Here is a 21,998-nt window from a genome sequence, read left to right as displayed (position 1 = left end):
AAGAAGTATTGTGGCACCTTACAGACTAACAGATATTTTGGTCTATAAAGGTGCCACAAGACGACTTCTTGTTCTCGAAGGTCGAAAAGTGACCCATCAAGTCTGTATTTTATGTAGACTCCATGGTCCAGGTCCCTAACTGCGTAGCTGAGGACGCACGTGAAAAAGAGGTTGAACACCGCTAGGGCCAGCATGCACCCTTGCTTTGCACCATTGGATCTCTCAAATGGATCTGAGGACTCGCCACTTGAAAGAACAAAGCCAGTCACGTCATCATGGAACAGGTGTATGGGGTGTCCAGGGAGGAGTAGCACCTCTGGTGTGGGGACTCTCACCTGTGGCTCCAAGAAGCTGTCGCATGCAGCGGCCACACCCGGATAAACTGCTTCAACGGGTGGGCTAAACCAGGTGAGGGTAGCCGGCAGGTCTGAAAACTGCAGTGAGATAGGGAATTGCCTATCCCAGCACGCAAAGTCAGTCCCAGCAGACTGGGCAAACGAGATCTACAGCTTCACTAAAAGGTAAGTACCGTTTTGTTCTGGTTTACAAATCCATGAGTAACCTTGCTTAAAAGAGCTTTTCACTTGTACGCAGAATCACTTTCACAGCAGCTTATTGGGGTTCATACATAGCTTGTCCTATTAAGAATTTATAAGCTAAATCCCTATATGCTGCTCTGCTAGCAGAAATTCATTCCTAAGCTTTTGAAAACCTGTGGGTTTGAAATGCCTCCCTGGGTCTGAGAGTCTGACAGATGGTCCCCTCTCTCTGATAACAAAAACCAGATTTGGACAAGAGAGCCTTTTGTGGTCTAACATTTTAAGTAGACTGAATATTTTTCTGCAGAGAGTAGTGAGCTGACTGTGGGAGGGTGTAGGAGTAAGTGAGACTGAGCCATGAGGTAAGAACCACGTTTTTAAGTTAACAATTCCACCTGCTCAGAGGACAGGCAAAGGGCTATCAGGCTTTCCATGTCATGGTCATCCTTGAGTCCAGCTTAGCAACCAATACTGTTACCACATAAGGTACATTGCCTGGCTTGGAAGAAATTGGTTGGTGGTACTTGGTTCTGTCTTTAGTAATGTCCACATTTCAGAAAGCATCTCCAGGGATGATACACAGCCCAAGAAACCCAGTCAGGCTGAAGATGGAATAGGTACAGAGACTGACTCATTGTGCCGATGATCATGGCTGAGACACACCCAAAGGCAGGGATGCAGAAGCAGCTTGCCTTGTTCTACAGATAAACACTCCTTCAGTCTCCAGGTTGTGGGTCTGGCACCTTCCAAGACGACTAAGTCAGAAACTGCTCAATGAACAACAAAACAAAATCCCAGCTACCAGTCTCACAACTGATGAGTCCCACTCAAACCTGGTGTCAAGCTGGCACCAACACATGGCCTTCAGTGTGCATTGTGCCAGCTTACCCGAGAGCTGAACGGGGCAAGATTTCATTAACTGACTCATCCCTTGCCTTTCTCAAATAGGGTGGAAGAGAAGGACAACTGCCAGGAAACACTGCCTCATGGCACACCAGGTATCTGGGAGATGGAGAAATCCTACTGCAAGTCACTTAAATCAATAAGAACACAAAACACTGGGGAACATAGCACAGTGTTCACTCCTACAAAAGCAGAGGCATTGCCCATAGCCCAACTTGGACATCTACATTATGCATATCAGACACCAATGACTACAGAGCAGATGCATTTGAAGGCGCTTTACAGGTAAGGCAATTGAGAAATTCCATGAGAGCACACAACCTTGGCACAGACCTCTGAAGCAAATCCACTGTTTTCCCCACAATAAAGCACAAAACAGTCAATTGTTCCCCTTTGGATAAGAGTTCACCCCTCAGAGCCCTGACCTTGTTAGAACACATTAGCTCAAAAAGTGAGCATTTCACAAGAAAAGGATTTAATTATACCACACACACTAGAAAGGAACCATCCCCCACTGCCTGAAAGAGAGTCAGTCACACCAGTGAAAGCTCTTCCCTGGGACGTACATCCAGCTCTCTGACAACTCCAATAAGGTGCAAGCACAAGGTTTCTTAGTCTATGGAACGCTTGCGGTGACTTGGCAAAAAACTGGCCAACAACCCTAAAGTTCACATCTCAACAGGCAGGAAGACAACATTTTAACTGTTTGCAATGCTGTAAAGATGAGGAACCACAGTCACAGACCAGGACCCTTTGTCCTAAGCCCTGTGCAGACAGAAACATCCTTTTCAGAGGAATTTGTTCTGGATCGCCTCGCACCAGTAAAACAGTAATTTAAATATTTTTGCATTAACCAGACCCTGTTTTTTTTCCCCTTAAAAAAGCAAATGTCCAAAAATATTTAAAACAGGCAGGCAGTACTCTTTCCAAATACCCTGCACAGGAGTTATATGATATATAATAGTAATCAGGGCTTTTTTTCTGCCCAAACCCAATGGAACGGCATTGCAGTACCTTTTCTGGCACTGCCATTTGGGAAGGCGGCTGGGCAGCTTCCAGCCACATGTGGATCTTTAAGGAGCCATTTGAGGCTCCTGCCACTGCGTTGAAAAAAAAACTCAATTTAATTGGTTTAACAGCCATTAAACCAATTAAACTGAGTCCTTCCAGCACAGCAGGACGCTGGGAGCTGCCCCAGCCGTGCTGTACGAGAGTGGAGCTGGAGGTCTGGGGGAAGCTGCACAGCTGCGGTGAAGAGCAGACAGCCTGGCAAAGGAGCAGCAGCGTGCAGAGCTCCTGGCCTGGGTAAGGTAAGTCACTGAATCCTGGGTTGGGGGGCTGCAGTTTGGGGCTGCAAAGGGCAGGTGTTAAGCCTAGGGGCAGGAGAAGGGGTCATTTGGGGCTGCAGGGGGAAGACACCTGTGGGCAGGAGGGAGACTGTGAGGGAGTTAAGCCTGGGGGTGAGAAGGACCAAGCCTTCTGGGGCAAGAGGGGGGTGCCATGAGATGGTTAAGCCTGGAGTTAGTTTGGGGCTATGAGGGGGTTAAGCCTGGGGGTGGTTGGGGCTGTGAAGGGTTAAGCCTGGGGACAGGGGCGCAGTTTGAGGCTGTGGGGAGTTCCAGTGCCCCACCCCCGCCCCCTTTTTTTTTTTTTTTTTTTTTTTTTTTTTTAAAAAGAAGGTGAACAAAGCACGGATAGTAATAGAAATATGGTCTCCTCTTTAGCACAATGTCATCCATGGCTTCATGACAGGCAGGAAACTCTGGAGAGCCAACCTTGGTTTCTAGGGCACAGGGTCTGCTCTGCTCTGCTCTCACTCTGATGGCATGCCCTTGGCAGCCCATTTCGTATCATATTCCAGATGTCCCTTCCTCAGGGAGTTGGAAAGAGCCAGTTGTCATGGTAGCCAGGAGGATGGGGAGTGGAGGAGGAGCAGACTGATTTTGTTTATGATTGAACTGGCACGCCCATGTTCACTGACCTGTAATGAGTACCCACTGGCATGATTTTCTCTGAAGCTGTGACACAAATGCCAAATCAAACAACAACAAACAAACAAACAAACCCCAACAATCGCTGCTACTCATAAGGGTTCGAAGGCTTTCACATAACACTTTTACAGGCCAAGACTATCTCCCTCTTGGGCATTCTACCAACAGAAGACAATTCCTCTGGGTTCTTGTGTGTCCTGAGCTGCCCAGGAGAAGCGAGTTTCCCATTAGAGACTGCTTCTTTCCATCTGGCCTCTCAAACACAGGTCGTCTCTGAAGAGGGCAAAAATAACAGAGGGGAGAGGAGCTGGGGGAATTGTTGTTTGTTGGTTTGTGTTGTTCCGCAATATACCAGGCATGGTGGGTGCACAGCCAGAACAGCCAACCAAATGGAGTCCATGTTGGGGACTGGAGGGTGCAAGAGAGTTGAAATGAATTTGAAGTCACACTGCCAAGCTCACCTGGGCCTGCAAGCGGTCACGCTCCGAGGGCTGGTTCATGGCCCATTCTGACATGCACATTGAAGCCTTGGGCACTCTCCAGCAGCTATATATCAACTTTCCCAAACCTCCCCTCAGCAATAAGATGCCCTTCTGTTGGTAATCTCAGCAGGAAGGCCAAGGAATCAAAGGACCTCTCTCTTGGGCACACCAGTGGGGGTGGATTCAGTGTAAAATGAAGAATCACTGTCCAATTGTTAGCCCGCTGATCTGGCACTGTGGAGACTCACATCCAATTCCTGACTTTACCATAGGTGCCACGTGAGGCCATGGCCACCTCCCCCCAGCCTCTCTGTGCCTTACTTGCAACAGGGATAACAGCACCTGCCCTGTGTCATAAGGTACCGTGAGATAATACACTGAAGACGGTGAGACGCTCCGATACTCTGATGATGGTGTACAAACAGATAGCCTGAAACAGCCTCTGTTTGTGGTGGCCAACCCACCTGGAACACCTACATTATTCAAAAGATATATTTATTGTACTAGCCACCCACAACCAGCATGTGGCTAGCGTGTTGGACGGCAGGTGAAATGCCAGTTCCGTTGCAGAGAGACCAACACTGAAACATTCAATGAGGGAGAAAAACTTTTACTCCTGCTACCACCTTAATCCGTTAGAACGGAAGCCAACCTGCCACACATTACACTATACTAATAACGAGCCTTGGGCTTGTCCACACAGGGGCTATATAGACTTTTTGGGGGAAAAAATTTTTTTTCAGAAGAAAAAAATCCCAAAGCCTTGACACAGCCAAGCAGGATAATTCAAGATAAAAGGGACTTTTTTCCCCCCCAAATAATTATTCCAGCTCTGTGAACAACTTTTGCCAATTCCCGCACCCGCAGCTTTCGAGCTCAAAAAGGAACATATGTGAGCAAAGCACAGCTATTATTGGCTCATGGAAAGACTCCTTTTGCAATGCCATGGCTGCGAACTGTGGCTGTAAATGAGAACACACTGTTTTGCAATGCTGTGGCTGTGTGAATCTGATTTTCCAACATTACTTATTTAGACATTAGAACATCGAAATAAGTAATGTCAAAAAAACCTCCTGTAGAGAGAGAGCCTTTGATAACAGTTCCCTTTCAGGGAGCAGGGCTCCTTAGGAAACAAAGATTCTTATGGCCCTAGAGTGAAGCGTGCTGCATATTGTACTATGGAAACCAGTTGGCCAAACTGAGCTACTAGGTAGGCATAATAAAACTCTCCCCTCCCCAGCCTCCCAACTACCCAAAGCAACTGCACTGCATTTATCCTTTACCAGGCAAGATAGCCAATCTCCTTTTTTCATATAGGGCTACTGGAAAGGCAGCTTTACATAATATATAAAGCTGCCTCTCCAAAAAGCCCGCACGAACAAAGAGGATTACACACATCTAACCCTTTGCAGGGTTATTCTTCTGGTGTCTGTGCACCGAACTAATACATACTCAACCTGGAACATTGACCGTTGGCCCCCTGCCACAGACACAAATGGTAGGTAGGTCTGTGCTGTGAGAAAGTAATGCAGAATTATCAGCTCCTACAGCACTCCAAGTTCCCAAATTCTGGTGGGGAGGAACGAAGGAAGCACCTGATTTAATTCCCATTGGCCTTAGAACCAAAAACAGCCGACAAAGGGATAAACAGCTGATCTATTTTAGTACCTCTCCCTGCCTCTATTAAAAACGGCACATTTACTACAATAACATGTGGCTGACCTCCTACCCACAGGAAGTGAAAAAATCACTTCGAGTGGATACACAGGCACATTAAAGGAATTGAGATCATGGAATAATACGATAGCATTTTAAGGCAAGTTTATATCACAACCATCCCCCAAAAGCATCCTCACACACAGAAAACCTGTGGGTGAGCGTGTAGTCGTTTGGTTTTTCCTTTTTTTCCTTTTAAACTCACTCAGCATTCAATAGTACAAGACAGCCCGCACCAGCAATGACCTCTCAACACGCTGATCAGCCTCACCACAACATTTTTGCGTCTTAGTTGACTGAGCTCTCAAAAGCAAAGACAGACATTAATTCTCAGAGAATGAGTTACTTATCAAGCCAGATCAGCAGCTAATGCTATGCTCCACCACAGTATTTAGTCAGGATCACTCACTGTAATCTACACAACTAGGAACAGACAGAGAGAGATAAAACCAGCACTTCCTTACTGAGCGTACCTGCTTCCAGTGAGCCAAGTTTATCCGGATTTTAAAATGAGATGGCATTACTGATTCACACCACCCACTGCTTCTTGTCAGGCATTCAACCTTGTGTACACACACCCCTTTCACCTGCAAGTTACTGAATTCAGCTCAATCAGTGTAAGAGTTGCTGTGGGCTTGCATCTGTTTGACTAGACTGATTTTAAACAGGTGCCAGCTGTAGGTTTACACCCCACCTTGTAATCCTGTGTGGCAGCTCTGCAGCGCTATGTGGCTGACTCACCCCGACAATAAGCTCCAACTCAGGGATACAAAAATGTTGAGCAACTCTTTGAAGAAGGGAACTCCAATCATAAGAGACATGGTGCCAGGCTGAGAAAAATCCCTTTTATTTTCACGGTCCAGCCCTGCCTTTGGGCTGCAATACTTAATACAGGCAAAGTCCAAGGAGGGAAGACTGCAGACAATGGTTTACTGTGTGTGGAAACAGTATTGCAACGTTGCCCATTCGCACGCCTGCATACACCAGGGCTGAACTGGACCACTCCTGTCCTCCAAATCACAAGTTCCTTCTTTAAAGGTAAGCTACAGACTGAACCTCTTGAGGGAGATCACAGGCTGCATACAGCAAGAACCTGATGAAGGGTGAGCATTTTGGGAGTTGGTTAAATGCCTTTTTGTTCCCCTCCTAGGCTCACCGAGGGTGCAGCCCTGAAGACTAGATAAGCAGCTGGGGCTCATTAGGAGTCAGCCAGCATCAAAGGCTAAATCAGGCACCTGTTGCTAGTGAAGGCCTCCTGGCTCACTATAAAAGGCTTCCCCCCAGGCAGAAGAGGGGAAGGAGTTGAGAGGTGCAAAAGGAATAGAGGCTGGAGGTTTGAGAACCAGAGGAGCGAAGTAGCTCAGCAAGGTACAGGGGGAAGGTACCGGAGGGTGGGTGAACTGGTCCAGGGAAAGGCTTCTGCGCTGGGGCAGGGGTAGAAGCCCCATTGGCTACCTCTCCCCTAGAGTTTCTGGGCTGAAGCCCAGAGTATGGGGTTGGCCAGTGCTCCCCTTCCCCTTCCCCTGTAAGGCTGCCCTACTGAAGCAGCAGCCCAAAGACCTGCTGAAGGGGACTTGTTTTCCCTTTGCTTGGGACTCGACCGTGATGACAATAGCTCGGTAAACAGAGGCAGCAAAAAGGGCCACTGTGAGGCACCCAAGGAACCACGAGGAAACGCAGAACCCCTAAGGGACCATCAAGAGACTTGTCACGCTCTCTAATCTGGAACTCTCTCGCCTGGCAACTCTGTAATCCAGCATGATTTTAGTTACCCAGATGACCATTTACCATGGGTGTGACCAACTTTCCCACAGTCCCATAAAGTTTATTTACAGCCATCAGCCCTGGCTCTCAGTGTTCTTTGCTGTTATTTAGCTGTAATTTAGCCCTAAATGTCTTCTAAGAGCCCAGTAAGGAGTGGAAGGGTTGTTAATGTGCTAGAAAATAACTGACCTCCCATCGTCCAGCAAAGTCTCTCGTCTGTCACCAGTTAGGTCCAAAGATGCTGGACAAGAGAGGTTCAATCATTCTCAGCCCAGCAGAACCCATACGGCCACCGGTCAAAGTACACAATCAGCTTTCTCTGGAGTGTCTTCAACAGCATCAAATCAGTCGAGTCCCTATCAACAACCTCTTGTAGTGTTCTTTGTCAGCACAAAGCTCTGTCAGCATTCCTCGTAAGGCCCAGCACTAGAATGCGGCTTGATTTTCAGATCCCAGGTTTAATTTGTAGGGCCCTGTGGCAGGAAAAGACACATGCGACGTTGGACTCGTACATTTAATATAGACCCATACAGTTTCATTTTTTCTTCCAGTCACTTTCCTGCTTTAAGTGCTCTTTACCCACCAACTGTTACAAAAGGAACCCACCTTGTAACCTCTGGTAGGGAGCTGACATACAAAGAGCACTCTCCTTTCGTGGGGCAGTCCTAGAGAGGTTTTGCTTTTCATGAGTCAGAGCAGAGGCAATGAAGAAAAAAAGACAGAAAGCAGCCCACTCCGAACTAACAGACTGTCTGTACAGCCCTCCACGGTTCAGGCTAGGCACGGCTGAACTGCAGAGAGCCCTGTGCTGTCACTACCATATGTCGATGCTGCAGGCGCCAAGGGAAAGATACGCATCAGCACAGTCCTCATCCTACAGGACTAATGCGAATTGGATACCGCTTGAGTTCACACCAGCGGCAGCCGCCAGGGGCTGGATTTCCCTAGTAGCGCTTTGGAGCACATTGCAATTCACTGCTCCACAGGCAGCACTGCAGCCGTGTTGACGTAGCCTCAGGCACTCTTCACAAGAGACCACCAGCATTCTCTGAGCTCAGTCCTGTAGGTCACTGGGAGCCGCCTGGGAACCTCCCAATCACTAATCCAAGTCTGTACTCTCTCTTGTCCTATTTACCACCCTAAATCACTGGGGTCTCTGAGGACCTGATCCACATCATACCACGGTCAACTGAAGCCTTCCAGTGTCTTCAAAGGGCTTTGGGCTAGACCCAGCGCGCTTTCGCTGAGATCACTGCTTTCATTGCCTTTTTCACGCTAATTAACCTGGAGCACATTAAAACCACCCGCTTTCTCAAAACAGAATTTTATCAAGTGCTCAGTCTCTGTGCCAGACTACAATAAGATTTTACAGAGCAGTAACACCAAGGCAAATGGTTTCAATCCCCACAAAGAGCCCGAGGAGGTAAATACCTGAATAAAAATTACACAAAAGCCTCTGAACAACACAGAGAACTTTGCTGTTCCCCGTACTTACTGGAAAGACATCCAGCATCACCTATCACAGAACACAAGAACAGGATGGGACCTCGAGAGGTCACCGAGTCCAGTCCCCTGCCCCGACAGCAGGACCAAGCACCACCCAGAGTAGACCATCCTCGATAGATGTCTATCTAGCCTGCTCTTCAATATCTCCAGTGATGGAGATTCCACAATCTCCCTAGGCAATTTAGACCCTGACAGTTAGAAAATTTTTCCTAATGTCCAACCAAAACCTACCTTGCTGCAGTTTAAGCCTACAGTTCCTTGTCCTGTCCCCAGAGACCAAGGAGAACAATTTTTCTCCTTCTTCCTTGTAACCCTCTTTCAGGTACTTGAAAACCACTACAACAGAGTTAACACCAGCACTTTTCAGGTATAAAATATTATTCTTGCCAGCCTACCAAGCACGTCAGGTCGATTTATTTCTACTGTATATTTTATTAGTAGATAGAGATGGTAATGGAGAAACAATACAGAAGGTCACACTACATATTAAAGGTTCCGTAAGAAATAGTTTTCTAATGGCTTAATATCACTAATAGATTCTTAGTAAATGGTAAAAACAAATCATTATGAGATGTGATTCTAGGCGACCTATTATAACAATTTATTACGCCTTCCACTGAGGAGTTCCTACAACACATACCACTCGTGCCTGTAACATGCTTATAACACATTTAAGCATTGCTGAATGGAACCTTAATAGAAATAGAGACCACGCACAGTCCCACTTTATCTTGTGCCAATTACAAATACAGATGATACATCACACAGAGCAGAAGAGTGGTCCACTGGGGCAGTGCTGAAGAATATTTAATAAAGTCAAAAGCACCAGGCTAATTTCCCTTGAGAGTTCCAATTTACTGAGTCTGTCACAGCTAGAATCCATCACCACATGACTTAGCCAATTCAGGTCACCGGTATTAGAAAGAAAAATATTTTTCCCCTTTTTTCCTCCCATGGACTCTCAGTAACTCTTTATGACTTGACATGCCCACCTGCTACTGACAGCAGAATACCTAACAATGGATAAGAACTGGGGCCAGGAAATACGAGTCACTTCCCAAGAGAAAAAATCTGAACATTCTTGCCAGTGATTTCTTGCCAGATAGAGGGTAACACAGGATAGCTAATAACCTCTGAAAAGAGGAGGAGGGCATTAAACCCACTTCCATTTAAGACGAACACTCAGAGATAAGGGAAGCTTCAATTACTCTGCACGAGAGTTAACCTCTGTCAAGGCAGACTGGCTCAGAGCAGTAATCAGTGATGCTGTTTAGGTTACAGGCAGTTGAGAAGCACAGTTCAAAATCAATGACTAAAAGTCAAGTGCCAGACCCCCCAGCTGAGAAACTGGCATGACTCCTCTGACTGTGAAGTCAATGAGGAATTGGCCAGAGGTCTCAAATATTTCTCGTTTGTTGCTCTCTGGTTAAATGAGAAACCAGGATCCATCCCTTCTTTCCAGGGCAGCAGGAGGAAGAAAGAAGGAAGGATCTAGAAGATCCTGCCAGAAGTGGGGTGAGACGATGAAACAATTTATTATTTTTACCTATTTTCCTCGTAGGCCTCCCAGAGCATCTCCGGGGAAACCAAGGTCTCATGTTGCAGCACCATCTCTCCCATGCAAATAGGCTCCGATCCTGTTACTGTCCCACCTTCTGCAGCTCAGTTTCCTTCTGGAACCACAAGACTGGCTCCGCTCCCCTCATCTGCCATGGGGAAGCAGATGTAGCTGCACGGATGTCAGAAACACAGGCAGTGTCTGATGAGAGAGCATACTTCGCTCAGCTGTTGGATCCTGCGGTTGGGTTAAACCCGACAGCTTCTCTCGTGAAAGAGCAACAATTCACTCCTGGCCAGGAGAGATCAGATGCCAGATCTAATTAGAGGGGATGAAGTTGAGTGGGGAATGCCCATTAATGACAATGGCAGAACTAAGCATGGGGCATGCACCAGGGATCAAGAGCAAGTTCCGTTTTTACTTTATTGAGCTAAGTCAAGAAGACAGATGCGAGTCATGACTCCAACAGATGTTTCTGGTGTTTAGGCCAGTGTGAGAACCAGCCCTTCTTCCCCCCATGCCCCCAGCTGTGCTCAGCTGGGGTCCAAAAACACAATGGTAACCACCAAGAAGGCAATGCAGACTCCCCCCAGCCCCATCCTCCTATAGATCAGATGACTTGTCAAGCATCCCAGCCACACAGCCTCTAAAAATGCTCCTTTGGGGGATTTTGCTCCAAATTTCAAATCTATTTGCCAGCTGTTCTGCCATCAGTTTCCAATAAGAATATGCTTCAAATGCTGCTAAACATGCCCTGTAGGATCACAGGCTCAGAGAAGATGCAAAGGAAATATGTCATTTAATGCTTATCATGAAAAAGCATCCATGCTGTCAAAATAAATAAAAGAAATAACTCACCTTCCCTTTACCTTAGAGTATGTTTACACTGCAAAGAAAAATTTACAGCTCCCAGTCAAGGCCAACCGCTCAGAGGGTGGCATCTCTCTCCTGCTATTTTTTACCCCACAGCCAAGCAAGACCAAGTCAGCTGACCTGGGCTGCAAGACTCAGTGTTGTGGATTTCTCCTTGTAGTGCAGCTGTATTTTCAGGTCCACCAGAGGTTTATTACTAGAGGTGTGCAGCCTTCCAGCTAAAATCTTTCGCATTTGAACCATGCCTCTGTATCTGAGGGAGAAAAATCCTTCCACTGGTTTAAAAAGATTATTTCAGGTCACTGTCTCTTTTGTGTAACCACAGAGTCCTTAGGATAAGACCCACCGCTAAAAGCTGGATTACCCTTTTATTTTCTCTCAGTAGTATGATCTTGCTCAAATAATCATATCACCAAGAATAGTTTTTTTTCACATTACGCCAACTGCTAAATTGTCCTTCTGAATGCAGAGAAGACACACCTACTAGTGTGTGCGCATCACAGCGAATCATCTCACATTTCTTTCATCTCTCTTTGCTCAAGATGCCGATGAAAAAAAAGTTGATCTTAAGGGTCACAAACTGTGGATGGAAAACGGGGGGTGCAAAAAGGTATAGCAAATCAAGCCTTGTTTGATGCGCAGGAATTGAAAAAGTTACAACTCCGGAGGGTTCTCAGCAGGAAGTTAGAGCTCAAAGCACTCCACTACTAAAATTATTATTTAATAGTCAAGGAACCATGTAAAGACACATAGTAAGCATGTCCCATCATTTTCAACAGCATTTACATAGAAGTGGCTTCATTAGTCCTTCAGAATTCATCACTTCTGGCTGTTTATTGCCTACCTGACATCATAATCCCCAGCCAATGACATTACAACAGGAGGACCAGTATTACAAAACTGCAAACAGATGATTGGGGTATCAGCTTGCTGATTATCAGAAGTAGCAGATAAGCCCAAAGATGGCTGGTTTTCCTGCTGCTGCTGCAGTTTCTCAAACACCACCAGCAGCTCTTTAATAGTCAAGAATCCAAAAGCATAAAAATTTTTTTTTTGAAAGTCACACAAGATCAAATTACAGGAGACCTGTTCCAATACCTCTTGGAAACATGAACACAGGGCTTGAGGACAAATATTTTGTATGTGACATCGCTACACTTTGTGCTGGCTAATGAGTATGTGTTTATGAAAGCGACACATTTTTACTCTGTTTAGGGGACTCAAGACTTTACACTAAATGGGTGAGAGCTGTGTAGGACCTTTGATGTGTGAACAGCCTGTCCTCTTAAAACAAATGAGGTTTCAATCTGCCCAGGAGCAGAGACCAGTTCTACTCTGTAAACAGAGACGGGCAAATATTGGGAGAAGACATTTGTTCAACTACATCAATTCTTACTCCCGCTATTCTAAGATTTGGTTTTTTTCTTTTTTAAATGAAAGCTTTAAATCTCATCACTCGTGTAACAGGAAAGCCAGGGCCTACAGTCAGCACAAGATTCCCAGCTCTGCCAACACACTTCAGCTTCTACCTACAATCAATCAGTAATACTTTTCAAGAAGCCTTCCATATAAACAGAAGTAAGCCAGTAAACGGAAGTAAGCCAGTAAACGGAACCCATCTGTCACCAGACACACCAAGCACCTGAGCATCTCGAAGTACTTAACATTGATCCCATGATCAGAGCCCTCCTGTGGTGTGGCCCTCCCCTCCCCACATCTCCTCTTCCCTGCTCCACCCCCACCCTGACCCCCAGCACGCTCCCCTACCAGCCTGGCCAAGGATTACTTGAGGCAGGGGATGGGACGCAGACAGTAGCACCTGCAGGGGATCACCTCCCTCTCCACTGTGTCCGTCCAGCCTGCTGAGAGGCCTCCAGTAGCCAGTGGAAAGGTGAGGCTCAGCAGGCAGCAGCGGAGCACTGCGGGATGAATGTGTGGTGCACGGGGGGTGAGGGGAAGAGAATCCCCTGCAGCTGCTGCTACCTGCACCAACTGCCTCCTGCCCTAGTCAATCCTCCTCCTCCCACCTCAAGAGCACGGGGCCTGGAGTGGCCACCCCACCTCATCCTACAGACCGGATGGCTCTGCCCATGATGCAGGGGGCTGGGCGGGAGCGGGGAGGGAAAAAAGACTTGGAAGTGAAGCATCTTGGTCCAGGTTTCACTACAGGTTAAGGGTGGGGCCAAAATCCCAATCTGAATTTTCTTTGCACTGGCCTCACCACCAGGCTGCACTTGCCTACAATACCGTCATTAGTGAAGTCTGGAGACAAGTGAAAAATTAAGGTACAACTGTCACAGTACAGGAGACATAAGTGACCACAACTTCCTCTAAACAAGAAAAGGCAACAAGCATCTGGTCTTCCTGCAAGAAAACCTCTTGTGACTAAGTCCCTTGGCTTTCCCCTAGCCATTACACCAGTAACTAACTACATCAAAAACACGCACCCTGTATGTGAGCGGATAAGCACCCATGCGCACCTAGGTGGACTCCCTTACACTCATTTCATTTGCTCATATCAGATCATTTCACCAGCACAAACAACTAATGTAGACATGCGGCACTAGAGCAGCTCAGGGCAAGGACGCACAGCAACACAGCTGTGCTGATGAGGATTTCCTTCTATCATCCGGGCCATGGTCAACACATGGTTTCCAAGAGAGTAGCGCAGATTTGCTGTCTGATTTTTTTTTTTTTTTTTTTTTTTTTGGTGCAAGGTGGAATAAATATAGACTTAGAAAAGCAAAATCAAGGAGAACAACAGGCAAGGCCAGAGATATTTGTAACATTGATTTAACAGCAGAACTCAAATGAAAAAGCAGCACCCAGGTGCAGGGTGGAATTAAATGATGGGAAAGGAAAAAGAACAGTCCTGCTACTGCCCCCCTGGTTCAAAACGGAGCTAAAACTGTCACAACAGGTAACTTGCTTTCTGCTCAAGTGTTGGCTTTATATACTATTTACAGTAATAATATTAAAGCAGCCATCAAGCAGATGCCTAAGCACCGCAGAATGACATACAAAAGACATCAATCTATAAATCAGCCCAAACCACAGACATTTGAGCAAGATTTTTCCACTTAATCCAATTTACAGTAATCTCTCTGTTTAGTTAAAATGACAGAAATGCCAAAATAGGACTTGACTCCTGTCAACATACCTCTTGGTGAAAAGAAAATAAGATTCTTGCGTAAAATACTATTAAGTTAGGAGAGACAAAACTATACTTCAAAGTCTGACAAATTAACACACACACCCATATGTTTGTGCAGTTTTGTCGTCTGACCACCCAAAAGGAAGATAAAGTGCATACTCCCTGTTTGCATAATCTGTGCAAAAGTTGAGTTACCAGGAATGTCTTAAGGGATGGATTTACTTGCCATTTTTTAAGGTCCCAAATTTTCAAGAGTTAGATGCTGTTGCCAACATACAGGCTTTACTGATCATCAGCCTGTGTCTTGTGTATTACAAGGTTGTATCTCTTGGGAGGACAGGCGCACAAACACTAGCATCCTGGAAGAGTCGAACATGACCAGCATTGAAGTCATTATTCATCAATAACTCGTTGGATTGGTCACGTGGTTTGGATATCTGATCAGTGCCTCCCAAACAGATTCTACTTCCCGAGCTGAAGAAAGGACGGAGGCACATTGGGGGCCAGCAGAGGCGATAAGGACATGCTGAAGGCACACATGAAAAAGTGCAGAATCGGTGTCAACACTTGGCAGAACCTTGCCAAAGACCATCCGCAGCGGAGAGCAGTAATCCGTGAAGGGTTGGCACAATTTGAGAGGTCCCTCTGTAGGGCAGATGAGGAGAGGTGGAGAAGAAGAAAAGAACGACAAAAACAGCCCCGAGCCCCTCCAACAGCTACCAATGCCTGCCCCTTGCATGATAAGGTCTGCGTCACAAATACGAAGGTGACATGAAGGCGTCCTACTCATTATCGAGTGATCACCAAGTGAACAGAGAGAAACAGACAGACAGTTAGCCAATGATCTCCACTAAGGGAGTGCTTTGAAAACTTTACAACGATGGTAAAAAGGCCAGCGTAATTGCTTTCCCCTCCCTCCATTTTTATTAACAAACAGGATAATTGTTTCTCTCCCTGGGATTTTATTTACACACACATACGTCAAATTAGCACTTCAGTCATATCTATTTTCAAAGGCTGCAAAAATAAAGTCATTATCCAAGAATCCAAGCAAGTGAAAGAAGAATACCTACTGTCAGGAGCAGGGGTCCTCATGCATTATTTAACAAGGACTCTATTGGCAAAACCGGCATTGTTTTTATATAAAAGCTAATAGAAATTGTACCTCCAGGTGTCAACACTGATGCTAATTCCTGCTGCCTCAGACATCTTGATGTTTCAATATTAGCAGTACGAGGAACCTGCAGGGAATGGAGAGGGTAAAGCACTTGTACTCAAAAGAGAAGCACGTAGGAGAAGGAGAGCACTTTGATTTCTTTGCAAGGGGCCCAGAGGAGCAGTTCCACTACCAAGAATTACCAGATCTGGTTCCCTGATCCCTCAGTTCCTTGAAAGAGTCAAGGCAGATAGTCTAAACAATTAGCAATTGTATCATGTCGACAGCAAAAATCAACAAAACTACCAAAGAGAAGCAGAAAGATGAAAAATGAATGGGAGGTTTCACCGGTGTCCAGCAGAAAATGAGCAGTCCTTATGAAGGAGATATTTTTAAAATACACTCAGACTGGCTGGCACAAGACGACCTGCACCAAAAAGAACAATTCAAAAGTGGGGGAGTTCGTTGTTTGTTATTTTTGGCACTGCACAAACTTCAAACTGAGCTGCTCCCGTTTCATTTGCCCATGACACTATGAAGGATTACAGATGCACTTCAAACATAAATGCATATGCCCAATGTGACAGAGCAGACTGAAACATTAGCCTGTAGGATGCCAACCGATTTCCGCTAGAGCTACATACGCTTACCGCAGCATGGAACATATTCCACGTGGTGTGTCTCGCCATACCTACGTTTATATTTAAGCTAATTACAATGTTCCCTTTTAAATACAGAAGAGTTGAGCTTCCAAAGTATTTACTGTCAGTAAATGGAACTTCTCCTGTACTTTACATTCCCTGAGGGCAATCCTGCAGAAGTTCCACCAGGGACGCTGCTTTCAGTGCTCTCTCTAGTCAAGTGCCTTCAGGATTGAAATTTGGTGCCTGAGATCTCATCCCCCTCCCACCAGTCAATATTTCAAAAGCAAGTTCACACTGGAAGGTCAATAACGTGAGCTGATCCCCGCCTTCCCAAAAAGGCACATGCAAAACAGGCTGGCAGCATCTTGCTGCCTGCAAAATATTGCACTAAATGGACTGGTGGGAAGCACAGGAAAGAAAAACCTAAGTTCTTAACACATTATAGTGGTTTGTTGCTAAGAGGTTTCCTAGGAATATTCCTCTACCGCATAAGTAGTAGTTATTCATACTTCCGTAAAACCTAGACATCCCATCTAACTGTGAGCCCACTGTGGCTGGACAGTCCCTTCTCTGAAGAGTTTATAACCTAAGGCTGTGTTTGCAAAGGAGCTTTCTGTCGGCAGAACTCAGGCAGTATCTACACTCAAAGCCTTCTGTCAAGAGAACTCTGCTTCTGCCTCGACAGAGTTATCCTTCAAAAATTTGAGGCATAAACACTCTGTCGACAGACCTCTGTTGACAAAAGTGTAGTGTAGACACATTTGTCGACAAGAGAGGGCTTCTGGTTCACCGGGCAGCCCTGTTTGCAGAGCTTCTGGCAGCTGTTCTGTTGACAGAGGGCAGGGCAGTCTGGCAGATTGCTCTATTTGCTTTTGTGCGTAGATGTACTTTGTCAATCAATGCTTCTAGTGTAGACACAGCCTAAATAGAAAAGGCAGACAATAAGCAGGAGGAGAAACAATGGCAGCTGGAAGGTGAAGTGACTTGCCCAAGGCAACATAGCAGGTCGGTGGCAGAGTCAGGATTAAAACATAGGTCAGCCACATCCACTGGACCATTCAGCCACATGCTTCAGTTGAGCTTTGTGGAACTGAAGACTCCCTTTTGATGAATGGGAATTTCAGTTCCATAAAATCTCAACTACTTCATCTGCAATCTCTCAAGTTGCATTTATAAGCTATTCGTGACCTCCCTTCTCACCCACCCTCAGATCGTCTCTAACTCCTTTTTTAACTCTGACGCCACACAAAAGCCACTGTCCTAATAGGATTTTGGGACCCCAGCACTCACTGTACTGAGCTAAACCCAGCAAAGAGTGAACTTCGGAAACTGGTATTTCCAAGTTCCAGTTCAGAATTTACCATGTGAGGTGGGTGGGAAGGACGATAGGGAGAGAGTTAAATGATGGGGTAAGGGGACACAGAATCGGCGCACTCCTCTCTTTAATCTGTGGGTAAGCAATAACCCCTGGAGGCAATCATCTAGCCTCTTTATGACCTCTGAAGCACTGCACTGTGGTATAATGCGGGACAGTATGTCTGCAACCCTCTGCTTATAAGTCAGTAGGACAGTCACTATGAGAAGATGTGGCCTTGGCTGACTTAAGCTATAAACTGGTCATCTTTAACACTGACTTTACCCTGCCATGCAATGAAAACTACGTGCACACGCTCAGGTCTGTTAAAACGGGTGTCTGACTCAGGTACCTGGATTCGATGACGACTACATGATTGTAGGATCCATAATTCTCCATATCCAAATGTGGGGCAAATACTATCAAATATCCAATTCCAGGTTATAATAATACATGAACCAGCAAACCCTGGAACAGAACTCCTGTCTGTCCAGAATGGAAATCCATCAACTACATCAGCTGTTTAGAATTAAATCCATCGTCATCAACTACATACTGAAGAACAACAAGAAGTCCTGTGGCACCTTATAGCTTAACAGATATTTTGGAGCATAAGCTTTCGTGGGCAAAGACCCGCTTCATCAGACGCATGACTGATGCATCTGACAAAGCTGGTCTTTGCCCACGAAAGCGTATGCTCCAAAATATCTGTTAGTCTATAAGGCGCCACAGGACTTCTTGCTGTTTTTGAAAACAGACTAACACCGCGACCTCTCGGAGACTAAAGAAGGGGTCTGCCACATGAAAGCAAATCACCTAATAAATCATTTTGTTAGTCTCTAAAGTGCTACAAGATTGTTTTTTTTTTTTCCTTTCAGATCCATGTGCCCTCCAGAGCACCAAATGGTGACAGGCCCCACGGCTGCCAGAGACAAACCCAGCCTGCTCACCTCTCCCAAAGAGAGAAAAATGTATACAAAGCCAAAATCACAGACGCCACAAAATTCCACTGGACACAGGGCACATGGCAAGCATGGAAACAATGACCACAGAATGCTTAAGCTGTTTCGTACTAGAATTCCATGCACAGCCACTCAATGAGAGGCACAAAAGGTCTTGGAGGGATTCTGGGTTACGTTGTGAATTCCGGCAACCTAGTCTAGAAGTCTGTTTAATAAAACAGCAGCTAAGAAATGCCAGAGGTGAAGTGAACTGTTGCCACTCACTAACGATTTGGGAACAAGGGATTTTTGAAGTGTGGGTTTTATTTCAAAAGCGCCCGCGGCTATACAGCTGGTCTGTTTCGAAAGCAGCACTTTCGAAGTGTGACTGGCCGCCATTATCCGAATGTGGCGCTGAACACGCATGTCAACACCTCATTAGCCTGGTCCAAAGTGCCTCACTAACATGTCCCTTCCAAAAGGGAGGGGCATGTGTAGACTTGGCCAAAGAGGTATGCGTACCACTGGCTGTACTCGAAAGGATTTCAAGGGGTACATGGCAGAAAATAAATTACTAAAAAGCAGGGGATAAACACTGGGAGAGGGGTACGCTGATAAGGCCGAAGTCCCCAAAGGGGTATGTGAATGTTTTAAGTTTGGGAGACACTGCTGTGGACAGTTGTGAAAGTGCTTAACCTTGTACACGCACAAGGCATCCCTTGGAAGCCTTTGGGACGAACAAACATATACATAGTTAAGTACGTGACTAAATGTTTGCAGGATCAGGGCCTAAGACCAGAGGCAGTGAGCATCAAAAGCCAGCGCAGTCTAAGTCTCTTCTAAGGCCATGGCCAGCTCATGTTCCACCCAGCCTCCCTCCCTGCCTCTCCCCTCAAAGTCTACCTGGGGCAACTTCAGCTGGCCCAGGGAAGTCGGGGCAGGCAAGCTAGGGCTCCCCTGGTGGCAGGGGGGATCTTTTGGGGAGAAAGGGCAGGGCAAGCACGTTAGCCTGCCTGAAGGTGGCGTTTACCAGCCACCCACCCCTCAGACTCTCTAGGCCCGATTCTGATTTCATACCAACGTGACTTCAATGGAATCACACCCGATTTACACTGGGGTAAGTGGACACAGAATCAGCGCACTCCTCTCTTTAATCTGTGTGTGCTGTGAAACTTTCCCAGACAAACTGGCAATGCAGCTTCGATATCACTTACAGCCTACAAACATTCCACCATTTCCCACTTACTTCCAGCAACCCTTGGGAAATACGTTTGTTGCCTTCCTGCTTCCCTGGACAGGTCTCACAATCCACGGGATAAATTTTTACAAGATAATGACTTCATCCTAACGGGGGCGAGAGAGTGTCAAATTGCCAACCCCTCATTGTCCTCACATACCCCGTCCTCCAAAAAAGGGTTGAGAGAAGGCCATTTTACTAGACCAAAAAAAAAAAAAAAGTAACACCCCATTAAAGTGAACAGGCCCCCTGCCTTCTGATACAGGGCCTCTGCAGTTTCACGAGTGCACAGAATAAGACATGGAAAATGCAGCAGCGGGGACTTACAGAAATCACGTGATGCTGTAGAAACTTCCATCACAGTTTATTATTATTAATAAGAGGCTCCCATAAGCAGGGGAATAATTTCCCAAGTTTCCCTAATTTATAGTTACTCCTAAACACCAACTACCTGCATGAACTACAGCTGGCAAGTGCAATTTTCATCCAGATAACTGAGAGAAGACCAAACATATCTGTGGTGAGTAATAACTATGATCCACATAATTAATTTTGCCCAAACATGTGATGCACATCTTTGAAACCCACACATAACACATCAAATATGCACATGCATGATGTATAAGCTGTATTTTGTATACATATTACATATGCTATATGCCCACACATTATATACACACACATTCCAATTACACATATTAGAATTTCACCCATATCCTATGGATAAGTCACATACATATGCACACAGGTCTTGGCAGAACAGAAGAGAACAGAACAGAACATACAGCTCATCTTGGCATGAATCCCAGGAAAAAAAACTTGAAGTAACAAATCCAACTCCTTTAGTCCAACAGCATGTGTGGCAATTTCTGTTACAGAACAGAACAGCACAGCAGATGATTAAATTACTGAATTACTGGGTGCACCACACCCATGTGACTTTATGGTCATAGGAACTGAGTATTCTTCCAAGAGATTTGAACTGGAAATGTTACACTGCTCTTTGAAAATCCAGTATTCACTCTAGTTGTTCACAGCCTATTCTGTGCCCTCTATTCTAACTGATGGAAGACAGCAAAAGAAAAACCTTTACTTTGTGAAAATGATGTCATCATTTCACTCTAGAGCCAAAAGGGTCCAATCATACAGAGACTATCCCAACACAGGCTTTTTACTCACACGAGCAGTGCAAGTGATATCACACAGCATACAGGTCAATGCACAGTAGTCCCTCAAGTTGTCAGGGCTGCGTCCCCACACACCCTCGCGTAACTCGAACTTTGCATAAGTCATGGGTGGCTTCCCCCCCCCACCCCCGCGGAATGCACGTTCTGCAGCCGGGGAAGCAGCAGGAGCACCTGGAGCTCCTTTAGAAAGGTAAGTCCTGGAGTGGGGGTGGGGGGCAGTTGGGAAGGGTTAAGCCTGGCAGTGGGTTGGGGACATGGGAAGGGGCCGGGGGGTTAATCCTGGGGTGGTTTAGGGCTGAAGGGGGGACAAGGGGGCAGTGAGCCAGGGCCACGTGGCCCTTTAAAGGGTTCAGATGGAGCCGCATGGGGCAGGGCGGGGGAGCCAGAGCTGTGTGGAGGGGGTGAGCTGGGCCACATGGGGGGCGGGAGGGTTGAACCGAGGCCATGGCGGGGCATGATTTTGAGTTGTGCTTAACTCACATTAATGTAAGTTAAGCGCAACTCAAAATCATGCATTTCAAGGGATTAGCGTACTGAAGTCTGCAGAAGTGCAGGCCACATTAAAGCCCTGGGACTAATAAATCTTTATATATTATACAGTGATTATGACAGCCTCAGCAGATTAGCAAGGATTTAGAACACAGCCCTTGTGCATTGCTGCATGCTGAAACAATTTGAAAACCAGAGATAACGAATTCTCCTTCAGTTGCAGAAGCAAGTTTTCAAGAGGGCAAAGCATTCTCTTCTGCCATCAAAACAATCTCAATTTGCACACTTACATAGCTCTTTGCTCCCTAGAGCTCAAAACTTGTTTTACTGATGGAAAAAAACTGACGGACAGATAGGGAAAGTGATTTGCCCAAGGTCACTCAGCAGAAAAGGTCACACGATGAAGGTCTCTATGCTCCAGCTTTAAGAGTACTTAACCCTCCTGTGGATTAAAAAATATTCTTAAGAACACATGAGCATTAGGCTTGCTGACAACTACTGTAC

General features: G+C 46.0%; 1 protein-coding gene across 12 annotated transcripts in view; it reads right to left on the bottom strand.

Annotated features, from left to right (window-relative positions):
• Window positions 1–21,998, bottom strand: part of NCOR2 (nuclear receptor corepressor 2) — a 446,369-nt gene that overhangs the window by 343,426 nt on the left and 80,945 nt on the right. The window contains exon 1 of one of the 12 annotated variants that reach the window (XM_075012371.1): window positions 15,652–15,666. The exons of the other annotated variants lie outside the window; for them this stretch is intronic. The gene's annotated coding sequence lies outside the window, so the exon portion shown is untranslated. Of the gene's footprint in view, window positions 1–15,651; window positions 15,667–21,998 lie in introns of those variants that run through there. 12 annotated transcript variants of the gene reach the window in all.

Source organism: Carettochelys insculpta, chromosome 18 (assembly GCF_033958435.1).
Source record: "Carettochelys insculpta isolate YL-2023 chromosome 18, ASM3395843v1, whole genome shotgun sequence".
Taxonomy (NCBI): domain Eukaryota; kingdom Metazoa; phylum Chordata; order Testudines; family Carettochelyidae; genus Carettochelys; species Carettochelys insculpta.
This window is presented reverse-complemented; position numbering and strand designations above follow the sequence as displayed.